The 14780-nt window shown below is 42.9% G+C and overlaps 1 pseudogene; it reads left to right on the top strand.

Moving 5' to 3' along the window:
• Positions 1-376: 376 nt before the first annotated feature.
• LOC147438950 (uncharacterized) overlaps positions 377-14780 on the top strand; it is a 33948-nt pseudogene continuing 19544 nt past the window's right edge.

Below are 14780 nucleotides of genomic sequence, written 5' to 3'. Positions count from 1 at the left end.
GGAATGGGTGACTGCTAAGCTTGCACAGAAACTGAGATATTGGAAATTGTCCACTTGGCCTCTTCACGTACGACTACGAATAGTATAATCCATTGTGATGGCACATGTTCAATTCTATTTGTCGTTGCTGTCTTGGACGCATAAAGACATTTCAGCCTTTATGTCGCAGGCAATGGAATTGTTATGGAAGACACATCCCAAACGCAAAGCTTTACGCTTGTTGAGAATGCAGTCTACTTGTACACCAAGATCGCATGGTGGGCTTAATATATTGAACATACATTTCCATCTTTTGGCACGCAAAGCTACACTGCTGGCTGATTTTTTCGTGCAAGTACAACCTTGGTCATGCATGCTAGCTACTATGTGCAGTTCTATGAACACAAAGGCATATGGTAATTGGATCACTGATCAATGGGAAGTTGTATTGGGTCGCTTTGAAGGTACCATACCTCGCTGCCCTCACTCTACAAGATTGATATTGGATTGGAACCATGTACTTTCTCAGATTAAGTGGTCCGGAAGATCCTCTTTGAATGGTAACTCATTGCGAAAGAAAGCCTTCACTGGTCTGCAGTATTTCCTTTTCCCTTGGCAGTTACTCAACCGGTCAAGGCTTACAACTTGATGAAAATGGGTATTAGACGTATTGAGGATGTTGTGGATGAAAATGGTTGTGTCTTATCTTTTCCCCGTGCTTGTCAGACACTTAATTTGGGCATGCACCATCGACCAATTTGGAGGGACATATGTGCTTTGCTTGCTCCTCTTATACCTATACCAATACTCAATGAGGAGGATAGGCTTAAAGATTGGGAACTCATTGGTAATTCCCCAGGTTCCAAACTTGTTTCTATGCAGAATTGGACTTCAAGGCAAATTTACAGAGCTATTGTGCCTCCTCCGTGGATACAGTCTCATGGAAATTTGCTTTGGCACATGCATAAGTCAATGCGGTGGTGGAAAATGGTTCTTTCCATCAATTGGAAAAGCAAGTTTCTATTTAAACAAAGAGTGTTTCTATGGAGATTCATGCTTGGCATATTACCGGTGGGTAAGATTTTGGCTTCTCGTCGCATTGCCTCTTCATCTTGCCGAAGATGCTCGAATCGAATGGAATCAGTTCCTCATCTTCTTTGGTTTTGCCCCGACTCTTGGGATTTCTTGCTTGTGCTTTCAAGGAAATCATTAGGAAAAGTTTGGACTCAAAAAAGGACTTTTTGGCGTTAGAGAGAGAATGTTGTTCGACCAATAGAGTTTGAGTCACCACAACGGTAGCTCCAATTTATTTGATTTTTATCTCAAATTTTTGCGTTTTCAAAAAAGAGTTTTTTTATGTTAAAAAGATCTGAATAAGAAGATACGACGCGATTTGTGCAAATTATTCCCCTGCCATGGCCGACGAACACCGAATGTGCCATAACTCACATTCAATGAGGCACACCTTTTGATGAACACTTTTCAAGCTACTACTTCTTGTGTAAACTAGTGAGCCTCTTTTCTTCTATCGTTTTTGCGTAGTGTCACTTCGCAGCTAATAGAAGCAGAGATGGAAGGAAGACGACCATGGCGACCATCTGCCTCTGTTAAATCTGTGGAACTATTCAACAGCTTTGACTTAGACCATGGTCGCTGGATGTCTACCACAGTCACCATTGGTAGTTGGGTTCTGCTTCAAACAAGAAGAAGAAAACGGATCAAAAATGAATTCATCAACAACTACAAAGGACGTGTGAAAGATTTTCGCTTATCTCAAACGGGAAAGACAGTGAAAGAGGTGCTCATTGAGCATGTATATATGCACTCCGAACTACGACTACAACAGTCACCTTTGGGGTTTCCTACTCATAGACTAAACTGTGTGACTACTATATTGCTAAAAAGTCTTTAAAAATCCTTCAAGTTATTTTGTTGACTATTTCTTGTGACCATTCTCTTATCTTTTGTTTTTGCAGATATGTATTCTTCTAACAAAGAAGACTTGCAACCAGTTGACTGCATAATTGGTATTTTTGATGCTTTTCATGCTTCGGTGGGAGAACTTATGTACAGAACTAGTGCGAGAAGAGCTCTCACAGAGAGGGGAGTTTTCTTTTACGACTACTTTTACAACGCCCCTTGCTCTGTCCATGGATTTGGCACTTTGAAACCTTTCCCTATTCCCCAACAAGATTCCCCAAAGTGGCCAGTTCCAACTTCAGAAACCTCTGAGTGTTTTAAACTCAAGCTTCATCAGGAAATTTTGAAGTGTTTGCGACCAAACATTGCAAGTAAGCAAGTACGAGTCAGTCTATTTATGCCATTACATGTCTTTATAGATTTCTTCCACGATGAGGAGGTTAGAAAAACAAAAACCATGTTCATCTGCAAATCCCAAACTTGCCTTGATTTTTTGGATCATAATTGGGATGTCAGTGATTCTGAAGGCATTTTGTGCAAAGTTGACAAGCGCTCGGTTGTGTGCAAGTGTATGATAGTATCACAGAATTTTATAGTTTCTTTCTACTACATGAGGTGGCATCGAGTGAACGGTCAGTTGGTAGCTATGGATCAAGATTTAAGTGACAATGCTTTTAATCCCTTGATGTCCATCGAGATATGGTTTTCAAATTATTTGCTTACAGCTGTTGTGGTCATATCAAATGTCACTTTAAGACAGGTTCGAGAGGATCTGTTAAATGAGTCCGATCTCAATTTGCCTTCAAAATTTGTTTTCAAGTGTAACATGCGAAAGGTACTAAGCTACATATATTACTTTTATACGTTAATGTTTCTATCGTGCTCATGTATCCCTATGTCTTATCACGTACGTTGCATTGCAGGTACCTCACAGACAAGAAAATAAAACTCTTTGTGCACAGATTACCAGCGACAGACTTGAAATAGTGAACTAACTGTACACAATGATTCAAATACTATTCTCAAAGATTACTCGACAAAGGCATCTCTTTACATTACCAAACACCATTGGATTCTCACTCTCCCAATTTTTTGGAAAGCTGTACACAACTTTTGTAAACTTTGAACCATAATCAAAACAAAAGTCAAATTTCGATCCACTGCTTGTAATCAATTTGTCAAAAGTACATTTTATAATCTCTTTCTAATCTTGTGCGTGCGGTGATGTGGGGGCTGTTGGTTGAGGTTGAGGAGAGGTGGTGGCTTGGGGGTTTGGGGGCTCTGGAGTTGCTTCATGAGTAGGAGAGGTGTTGGGTGGGGGGTTTGGGGGCTCTGGAGCTGCTTCATGAGCAGGAGAGGTGCTGGGTGGGGGGTTTGAGGGTTCTGGAGCTGTTTCTTGAGGACGAGAGCTGGTGGGATCTTGGGTTGGGGAGGTATCTGGGGAGATATTGATATGTGCTTGTGTCGGTATGGCAGACAAGGGATATCTTGTCGGCGGAGGCCTAGGCGGAGGCCTTGGTGCTGGCGGGATAAAAGCATCACGTGCTCCGTCTGGACGCATGGTCGCGCAATTGATCAAGTTTTCAATCATTCTGTTTCTAAAGGAAGAAACATCAGCCTTTGAATAATCTGCCAAATTTCTTACCTGCGTTAAGAACATCATGTTTATTAACATAGCTACTAACTTATTAAGATACAAATCTGTAAACGAGTGTCAAATGCTTACACTTCTACAACTTCCATCAAGCATGACCCCTAACAAAATTTCTACATTGATTAAAACCCTCCATCCACAAGAGTAGGCATCGTCCTGCTTAGGGACTTTGCAACTAATAATCGTAAGATTATCATATATCTGCTCTTGCGTTAAAGCTTCAAGAGCAGACACAAGCTTCCGAACAGATCTGCGCAAAATACAATTAAATTTCATAAGAGACTTTTAACAAAATTCTATGCGATGTCGAACAAAATACAAAACCTCTTACCTATGTACTTCACCATGAAATCCATGGGATGAATTAGCAAGGTAGCACCGGTTTCGTTCAAGGTGTAAGAGAACAAGACTCCAATGAGCGGTGTTACAAATAAACATAAGCAAAACATATGTCATCACAACAAATTAGAGTTCAAGATAAAATAATTTTAATATTGAAAACATTGCGTACCCTTCATGATAAGCCAAAACAAAAAAATTTACCATCTCCATGTTCACTGACTGGAACCAGTCAACTACTTCCACTAAAGATGTATTCTCGGCCATCAAAACGACCGAGAGGTTTGAGTCAAGGACGGCGACATCATTTTGCATATTCCAAGGCAAATTTGAAACTACAAAACTGTAAAGAAATTCGTGTCATACAAAATTCAATATATTAAAAGAATTTATTGTGAAAAAACGAATAGCACGCACCAAAGCAAGCAATTGATGATTGAGTGTGTGAGTTCCCTCGTCCGGTTCTATAAAATTGCAATCTCGTGGGGGTGATAGGGAAAATACAGAATGCGTCCCCACAGAGGAAGGCCAACATGGAAATATGAAAACAGCAATGACAAATCATCAGCGTTGGCGTCGTTGATGGCATCTGCCATTTGTTCCTCCATCATCTCAATGCGTAAATTCTCCAATCTTTCGCTATCGTCTTCTGTTGTGTCGCGCTCGGTGTTGAGACGAGTGCTGTATCGATGAATTTGTGTAGACACTTCATGAACTTTGACCTTGTCAATAGGTGGTATTCTAAGAATATTGTGCATCTTTCGGTCTGAAATACCGCCAGGCGATATTGTTTTGTCATACCTGAACCTGAGAAGGCGAAGTGTGTTGATGTCTCGCGGCATCAATGTTGCCCTATGGGCGTGGGCCGAGAGAATGTAGTTGTCTTGGAAAAGCTCTACAAAAAAATTATCGGCGGCCTCGTGCAAGCACCCCATTGCACTTCGAGACCACTGGAAATTCAAGTTATGTTTCTCGCAAATCTCGCGAACAACTCTGTGGAATGGCAGTTTAGGTATTGCCAATGAAATGTGCTTTTGGAGCTTACGAAGTTCGAATAGAACGCTCCTATTCTTCTCGTATCTTCTTCTTCGCATTGTTGCCCGTAACTGCGGCATGGTCTTGCCCGGAATCACCTGCGATGTTGACAGTTGCACTGCAGACGAGCTAGCCTGGCCCTGCGGACCAGACTGGCCAGGATAAACCTTCCTTGCTGTTTGCTTTGTGCGGGCCATGACCTGAACGAGAAGAATGCGAGGAAATATGAAAATCTGGATGTGGGTAAAAACGTAGAGTGACTAGAGACACTTCGGAAAAAATGATAAGAAAAAAGGGGGGGGGGGGGTGTTTATATTAGCGGAATAAGTATAATCACATCTTAATCATGAGACGAGGCGGCTGCATTAATCATGACATTGCGAGGTATGACGAGAAGCGTGCGAGTATAATGATTACGCGTCACGTGGCACATCGGGACTCAACGCGATATTGGTGGTGCCGAAATTAGTGGCACTGCCTATTTGCGGTGTGGCATGACGAGGAAAGAAGCGCCCCAACGGGTTGCCCTAGCAACAACGGTATGTCGCGGCACAACGTGAGGAGGCGGACCCTGATGGTTCCGAATTGCAGTGTTCGCGTTGTGGCAAGACAAAATGTTGTCACGTCAAAATGCGATAAGTAAGGTCCCGGCTAGTTTGACCACAAGTATCGCGCTGTGGCGCGACAAAAAGGCGTCGCGTCACAACACGATACGGGGCGTTCTCGAGTACTCTGGATTGGCTGTATCGCATTATGACGCGACAAGAAGCTGTCGCGTCAAAACGCGATAGCGGTGCTTCTGTGGAGTGGCGGCACCAGTTTCGCGTTGTGGCACGACCGTTCCACGGCGACTGACACATGGCGTAATCATCACGGCGACTGCATGATGCACGGCAATCCCATGATACACGTTAATCGATGTCATCCATGTCCTCGGGAGTCCTATAAATTTGACTTGATCCCCCATTTGCCCTTTGTTTGGATGTTGTGCTCTCTCGTCTATCTTCGCTTTTGAATTTCTCTTATGGACCCCTTCAATGTTGAAGCAGAGGAGGAAGTGCCTTGCTCTCAAGATGCCCCCCAAGACAAACCATCTCATTTTCTATACCGCATTGGGCTTCAGCAGCGTGAGACAGAGATCAAGCTGATGTTCAATCCAGATTTTTCTTTGCATGAGTGGATTGTCTCCGCGCAACATTACCTATCAGGTTTTGAGCAGACCTACCAATAGCAAACATCCGGTGGCACTATCGAGATACAAGGAGTTCGTTTTGTTTACATGAAGGATATCAATTCGGACTCCTCCAAGAAACACATATTTTCTAGGAGTTGCCTTAAGCTGCTAGTGCACTTGCGGATAACAGACTACAAGTGTACACTTCATAACCGCAAGTGTCGAGTGGCTGAATATTATGCAGGTTTTATTTTATATTTGCATTTAATTTTGGATGAGCATGTTGATGCTGCAGAGGGCTCGCTAGAGGATCAGACTAGGAAGGGTCAAGAGCCCAAGTCTCGGGAAAGCCTTGCCTTGCAGGTTTCAGAGGGAGTTCAGCTTCAGGAGGGTGCTTTGCCTACTAGTGTTCTACCTACCATACCTATTGGTGATTTGTAGTATGTCATGCTTAATGACATTATGGAGCTTTTTGACCTTCGAGAAGACTATTGCCTTGCCATTGTGGCACAGAATCTCAAAGAGGATGATGCTATCATTGACCCTGAGCACGACAAGTATTCTGTTATAGATGCCCATGCAAATGAGGATGAGTTCGTTGACCCCGCAAGTGCACTTGTGATGATTTACAATGATGTTTCTAGGTATGAGAACACGCTTCCAACAGAAAAGGAGTTCATGGAAGTGCAAAAAAATCTAGGGATTGAAGAAATGGGTAAGGCAAGCACTTCTTCATCATCTTTGGCCTCAACCTCCAATGCGCCCACTGGAGGTCAGGGCGGCATCAACCTATGGAATGAGGACTTACTTGAAGAAGATGAAAACCAGAAGGTAATCTTTTTTTTTTGCCTTACCTTTTGGTTTCTACTTATTTCATTTCATAACTTTAATTTGTTACAGTTGGTGGTCTATGATGATACCTTCATTCCTCGCCCTCGTGGACGAGGCATGGGAGATTTAGGGAAGAATTCCTCTCTCGGCCAATACATAAAGAATCTTAAGTATCCGAGTTTTTTGGTCTTCCATTCGTCCTTCTCCAATGACAACGCGGAGCTACCCTTGATGACGTTGAAGACACTTTCAAGATATTTAGGAGGGGCCTTCATTAGGTGGAACACAGATAAAATAATGCTTTTAGAAAAAAAGGCCGCATTGTATATGTTTGGCCAAGGGCCAGGAATGTATGGTTTGTGTAGTCGCTATTTTTTGACCCAAGCAGCATATGGTTTGGCATGCGAAATCACTGACCCTGTGCAATTACTAGAGTATGACAAGCATGCTATGTTTTGCAATAAACAACCAATTGCGCATCTGCCTACTGAAGAAATGTCTCTTGTGGTTGTGGAGGTGGAGACAAATGTACTGTCGACAAACGAACCTGCAGGACTAGGTTGCAAAAGACCAAGGCAAGAAGAAGACGATAACACATAGCAGGCAAGAAGGCTAGAATATTTTGTAACTTTTCCTGATGAAGATGAAGAATAGAGAAGCTCCAATGTATATTGTCAATGCCAAAAAATAGTACATTTTCTATCAAAACAATGAGTACATTATGTTTCTCACTTTTGTGACTGGTTGTCTTCTCTTGGCACAATAAATTATATTGTGTTACAATGTGCTCTCATTAGGAAGTCTCAAACAACTTGAGTCGGAGTTGTCCAAGTTTTTCCAATGCGTTCCTTTTAAAGTCGCCACGCTGCAGGTCGCGATGCCGCAGAAGATGCCTCCCATATTTCCTTCTTCCGTCGTTTGCTTGCTAATCTCATTGCTTGGCCAATCTGACTGTCTTTGACACATTCCTTTCGGTGTGTTCTATGCATAAGTTTTCGATAAGTCCATTGATGTAGTTCCTCCAAACTGTTGGCTTTGTTTGCACCACCTCCGTGACGAGTGTGGCTGAAATAGCCAGTACGGGCTTGGTAGTGAGTTTTCTCCATACCTTGTGTAGACCGTATAGCCAAGCTACCATACTGCCTAGCAAACCAAGGCATGTGGTTGCATATGATATGCTGCAAAAAAGACCAGCCTATTGTTTATATGTAAATATATAATCACAATTTTATCAAATAAAGTAATATACCATGTAATGAGTTATGTGTTGATTTGTCCATGCAGCTATGAAAGACCTGTGGAAGGTCTCCAGAGCATCTTGAAACAATGTATAGTCAGTATCTCTCCAGTATTGAGCTCACAAAACTTGAATATGGAATCCAAACTTTTCCACACGTTCGCTTTGCGAGTCCTTGCTGCACCATTGTCTGCGTGGTCAACCACTGCATTATGCAGGTTTCTCCACCGGTTGTATCTCAATGTCAACCTTTCCTGAGCACTTTGGCTTTTGCGTTGTCTGCCACTTGTTGGCATCGACAAGAAGAGACGGGCTTTCACACCGCCAATAGACGACTTCTTTGGCACATCTCGACCATTCTTAGACCTCTTCTCGTCCTGCTCTATTTTCACATGTCCTCCATGCAAGCCCATATCTGAGAAAACTGTTTCCAATGATTATATAGCCCTTTGTTTTGCTGATGTTGGCCGAGTGGTCCAAGCAAAACAAATGTACAGAAACATAAGTTTCTCAATGATTCTGCAGAGTGCATGCATCGTGCAAATATGTACTCTAGATAGTGGAATATCCAACATTGAGCGAAAGTTAAGGTCCTGCAAGTGCCTGTCCGGTGCTCTCCTCCAATTTCTTTTGTCAAGACCAATGACTCCTCCCATGCAATACAAACAAGGGCTTTTACTTGTTGCTCCTTTTGAGATATTGTACATACACTTTAGGTTTTGAGATCTCCAGCAATATGCCATGCCACTCTACTGTGTATGAACCCATGCCTAATACATCGAGTGTCTTTCCATTTCTCTGTTCGCTTATGACTTCAAGAATACTTGTTTGATGGAAAACCCAATTAAGAATATCGAAATTCTCTGCAGGCACGTGAAATGGGAAAACCAAACCAATCAAATGAAATATATCTAACCATTTTTTTAAGCAAAAACTTGTTGATATCAAACCTTGAATGTGGCTAATAAGAAAATATTGTTTTCGGATTGCCTAATACATCGAGTGTCTTTCCATTTCTCTGTTCACTGATGACTTCAGGAATACTTGTTTGATGGAAAATCCAATTAAGAATATCGAAATTCTCTGCAGGCACGTGAAATGGGAAAACCAAACCAATCAAATGAAATATATATGTCTAACCATTTTGTAAAGCAAAAACTTGTTGATATCAAACCTTGAATGTGGCTAATAAGAAAATATTGTTTTCGGATTGCACGCTAAAGTTTCTAGGGTTGTCTGAAGCAATGCTTTCATCTAATGCTCTATTCATAAGTGTTATTGTGACATGCTCAACCTTTGTCTTTTTCACTAGCTCGCACTCATCCAGTTTAAGCACAAACTTCAAAACTCCATTGCATTCCTCTTGAGAAACCTCGAACAATTGAACAATATATGTCTGCAAAGCTACTAAATCATAAAATATATTATTGTATTTATCATAGACCACTTCCTCTGCTGATGGCGATCTGTACATTGCTTCAATGTGAAAAGGAGTGCCCAATGTCCGAAGCACTTCCTGGTTGACCTCCAGTCTTGTCTTTCGAATGGAGAAAGGATTTGACAGCAACGTGTGGTTGAGATTGAACTTCTTACTTTGTTGCTGCATAGTTCTGTAAACAGAAAATGAAGTAAATGTACTATTTCCAAGTTTTCAAATGCTACACATACCCAATATACCTAAAAATTACAGACATTTGATTTGACAGGCGAAGACATTGATTCAAACACCAGACATACCTAAAAATTATAGAATAACCTTTGTTGGATATTCTGGCTTCATCTAGAATTGACTGAACATCACGTGCTTAGAGTTGATTCTGTTTCAAAAGAGTGTCAAGTTGCTTAGAAACAATCTTGCAGTAGCGCTTATCATCCAAAAGTCCGGCGACATCTTTGCGTTTTAGTATGAGACCATAAGGAATTGAAGAAGTTGGTGTGTTGCTGTCAATATTTGACTGAGGATGTAGCAACGATCTAAGCATAAATATGAAAAGTAAGATATAAAACTACAAATGTAAAGATGAATTAAACCTGCTTGAATGATAATCTTACTTGATTGCTTTAACCCTCTTCTTCAAACCTCCAGAACCAACCTTCAACTGTTCAATGTCTCGTAAGCATCGTTCTCTTAACCGAGGACCCAAGATAGTATTTTTTTCTCTGAGATCCTGCGTGAGCTGCGTGATGCTTTCATCCTTGCCTTTCAGTTGGCTGAGCGCACTCTGTCACAGTTTGCTTCAAGCACAAGTTTTCTTTGTGTGCAAGGTCTCTCTCAAGCTTAACAATATCACTTCTGGCCGTCGCCAAATGCTTGGTGTAGCCATATAAACCAGAATAACCGTCTCCTGCGTAGTTCAGCAATGACGTTATGTTTCTGAACGGTGGAGTTGAGTTGGTGACAGGATGCTCAAGATACATCCTGCCATCCACCCAAAGATCGACGCTTTTTTTACCTTGAAGTCTAAAGTTCTCTTTTGAAGCTTCGAAAAGGATGCCTCGCTTATTCTTCTTCTGGAGGGGCTCGTATTCTTTGGACAGTTCAATATGCATATGATACACATCGTTTTGACTCCTCGTCTGAGTTCTGTGTGAAGATGATAATGACATTGAGACGACTTGGTGAATGAGAAAGCTCAAAACAGAGGAGAGCACCAGAGTGGAGCAAATGGAAGAGAGCTCAAGGGAAGAGACTGCGCGGGCGCAGGCGGAAAGCAAGAGAGACGCGAAACTGAGGAGAAGAATAACATTCAATGCACCTTGTTGAGCGCCAAATCTTAGTTTTGAAAAATCCAAAAGATTGAGATAATCGGCATTCAATTCGGAGCGGTCGTATGTTATCATTGTCTGAGCACTAATTGAGAGTTTTAATAAACGTACCCCCCAAATCTGATATCCAGTTTTTTTGAAAGTGAACATCAAAAATGAAATTAGGGACTTTTTATTATCTCTCTCTAAGCTAACTTGGCATTTCTTACAAGGCCCATTTTTTAGTCCAAACTTTTCCTAATGTGTATTCGAGGTTTCCTTTTGCTGCATTTGGGAAACTTTTCTAGGTTTTCGAAAAACTCACACTGCAATTGCGTCCGCATGCGATTTTCATGCATTGGGTCACATTTTGGGCCTTCTCCTCGATCTGGTCCAAAAGAAATGTTACTTTTTTTCAATCTCGAAAGTTTCAACTCTACGCTCACTTTAGAGGCTCTCTACGACAACCTTGTTTGATTGTTGTAGACTAAAATACATAGACATCACGACTTTGATACTTTTCTATGACGTTTCTAGTTTGGAAGTTTGCTCCTATATAGAGTGACTTCCTCATTTTCCATTGTATAGATCTTTATGGTGGGTTTTCCTAGTGTTGAGGCTTCCCACATGTAAATTAATCCAATAGATTTACAAAAAAAAGTGTGTGTGTGTGTGTGTGTGTGTGTGTGTGTGTGTGTGTGTGAGAGAGAGAGAGAGAGAGAGAGAGAGAGAGAGAGAGAATGTGCGTGCAGGTGTACTACCTTTGGAAATATATCCTTCAAAGCAGCAAGAGCTCGTCGAGTGTTCCAGCCCCTGTATCCCCGAAGTAGAACATCAGCCTGAACCATGAGGCCAGGAGACGAATTCAGTAACGAAAGGACTCGACATTACACTTAGCTAGCTTGAGAGAAGAAGAAGAATAGAAGTAGGAACAATCCCAAGAGTCCTCTGTCACAGAGAGAGAGAGAGAGAGAGAGAGAGAGAGAGAGAGAGAGAGACCTTGCGAGCATACAAATCCGTGCGAGAGGCTCCCCAGCCCCCTACTTGAAATGAATATTCGGTCATAGAAGCTCCATAGAGCACAAACAGAGACCTTTCATGGCGAGTGGATGCCATGGGGGAGAGAGAGAGAGAGAGAGAGAGAGAGAGAGAGAGAGAGAGAGAGAGAGAGAGAGAGAGAGAGAGAGAGAGAGAGAAGGAGAAAGGAAGAGCAATTGTACAATGTAAAGTCGTAGCTGAGCGGGTGTGAAGGGTTTGCCTTGTGGGATTCTGGAAATAACACGTGAGAGAGAGAGAGAGATATCTCTAGCACATGGAGCCGGTGTGGCCAACCAGCCAGCAAGGAGGAGAAGAAGGTAGCCGACTGCCTTAGTGTTGATCTTAAGCACAACAGGGCTGCCTGTCGGAGGATCAAAGGCCCAGAAAACGACAGCTAGGAGAGAACTACGTGGGAAGAGAGTGCAGTACGTGCAGAAAGCTTGCCAGGGAGGGTTACACTACAAGAGGTTGTGTGCTCTTGTGACGCTCTTAGCGACGGAAATACACTGGGTTTTTATAACCCCCGGCGTCGCTATAACCGTCGCTAAAAGCGTCGCTACGAGAGCGTCGCTATCTACGTCGCTATAGGCGTCGCTATAGGCGTCGCTATAGGGGTCGCTATATAGCGACGCTCATAGCGACGCCTATAGCGACGCAGATAGCGACTCTCTCACAGAATAGTATAGCGACGCATATAGCGACGCTACAGAGCCATAAATAGCGACGCTTATAGCGACGCCTGAGAGAATATTTTTTTGGTGGCAGGGCATTGAATGCCCTGCCACCCATCAACCATATTGTACTTGATTCACTTTTTAAAAAAAGTGCAAAGGTAAATAATAGACCCAAAATAGTCACCCACAAGACGCATTGTTTGCAAAATTGACAATTGTACACATCATAGACAAACTGAATTGATTGGCAAATGTAATAATGACAATTGTACAACATCATAGGCATAAAGAATTGATTGGCAAAAGGAATTGCGGTGACAAATGTAATAATATACATGGTTCAAAAAGACGTATAAAATCCGTCTCATGATACATAAGCTATGAGAAACCCTAAACTAATGCTATCTAGCTACGGCTAAACTGAAGTCGTCTAATCAGACGTCTCATCGCGTCCAAGCGGCGTATCTGTCGGATTCTGCAAAAAAAGACAATAAGACAGTTTTCAGTAAATATAAACATATAACGACATTTATAAAACAATACAAAAAATAAAAAAGAGTAAACCCTAATACTAACCATGCCGCCGCGAGAACTGAGAATGTCCATCAGGGCGTTTAAGCCCTTCCTGCCTGCGTACTCGCGCTCGTACGGTGTGGGATCACGTCCTGTCATCGACCACTGTCAAAACATACAAAGATTTCATTATGTTAGAACTAAAAAACTCATAAACCCTAAACTATCGAACATGCATAAAGAGCAATGTGAAAAGACTTACAAAATCGGCCTCAAATGATGCCCATCCACCGCTCCCCAAGTGGTGCGAGCTCCCTGCCTCTACTCGCGCTCTGGCTGCATCCTTTTGTTGCTTCCACTTGTCGGGATTCTCGCGCGCTGCTTTCTTCGCATTCTTCCAATCTTCTTTGGCCAGCCAATCTGGCCTATTCCACCCATTCTTGATTGCTTTTTGCACTTCGGAACGCTTGTGTTTGCAGTATTCGCGCATTCGAATCTTCATCAGGTCTTCATTGAAGCGCTGATCCCGTGTTGGAACGGGAAACTCATCATGAAGTATACTGATGACTCTGTTTTTTAAATCACTTGGTACTTCACTCCATTTGTTTAGTATATAGTGTCTAAACAGCTGAGAGCAAAGACCACGCATGCGCGAGATCACCTTCTTGCCGTCATCATCCATGATGATGCCACCGCTGATGTCGACGGAGTAAGGCAAGCCCTCTGGCCGGTGACGTGTGAACCTGGGTGTCCCGGCAGGGGTCTCTAGCGGCGTGTCGATGGGGGTACGGACGTCAGGTGTCTCCATCGGCGTCTGGGCGCCGAAGCGAGGAGTGTCGAGTGGGGTGGCTCCTGGCGGAGTAGGTAGAGGTGTGTAGCTTCTAGGAACAGTCAGCCGTGCAAAACCTGGCGTAGACGGCGATGCTGTGGCTGGTGTGGGGGCGGGCAAAGAAGGGGAGGGTAAAGAGCCTCGTCGAACACGAGGCGGTGTGGAGGCATCGGTGGCGGAATCCCCACAACAACCGCCACCGCCACCACTAGAGCGCCGGTGTCTAGACGAGTGTGACGCTCGTCTCGTCGACGCCGAAGCTTCGGAGCGCGCCGAATGCTCCGAAAGAGAGGGAGATGCGGATGGTGTAGGAACGCGCGATGATGCGCCAGAGCGATGACGCTCCACGTACCACTGTCTCTGCTGCGGTGACAAAGAAGAAAGAAACTCCTCATCATCCATACCTGCATTAAACACATGAATATTTAAACTTAATATTGAATGAATAGAGTAGACAATGACGCAAAGACCATTAAATACAATGACGTAATGACGCATATAAATACAATGACGCAATGAATCGAGTGATAGAAGAGGCAAGTCGAAAACTCAGAATTTTCAATCAAAAGATGTGAGCGCGAGTAGAAAAGAGCGTTACACACCGAGAAAGCTACTTAGAGAGCTAGAGCTTTTACAGCACGGAGCAAAATTGTTCAAATACAATATTTGTGGCTTTAAGAGATCTCTCTCTCATCCTCGCATAACTCAGCATAACTTCCTATATCTATATAGAGCTCTCCGTTTAAACACATATCCTCTGTTTCATTTTGTAGCTCCTCTGCATGCACCCCATATAGAGTAGTAGCATCTTG

The sequence above is a fragment of the Adiantum capillus-veneris genome, chromosome 16, assembly GCF_014529385.1.
Source record: "Adiantum capillus-veneris isolate H3 chromosome 16, ASM1452938v2, whole genome shotgun sequence".
Classification (NCBI taxonomy): Eukaryota; Viridiplantae; Streptophyta; class Polypodiopsida; order Polypodiales; family Pteridaceae; genus Adiantum; species Adiantum capillus-veneris.
The sequence above is the reverse complement of the archived record's forward strand: the minus strand, read 5'-3'. Positions and strand labels throughout refer to the sequence as shown.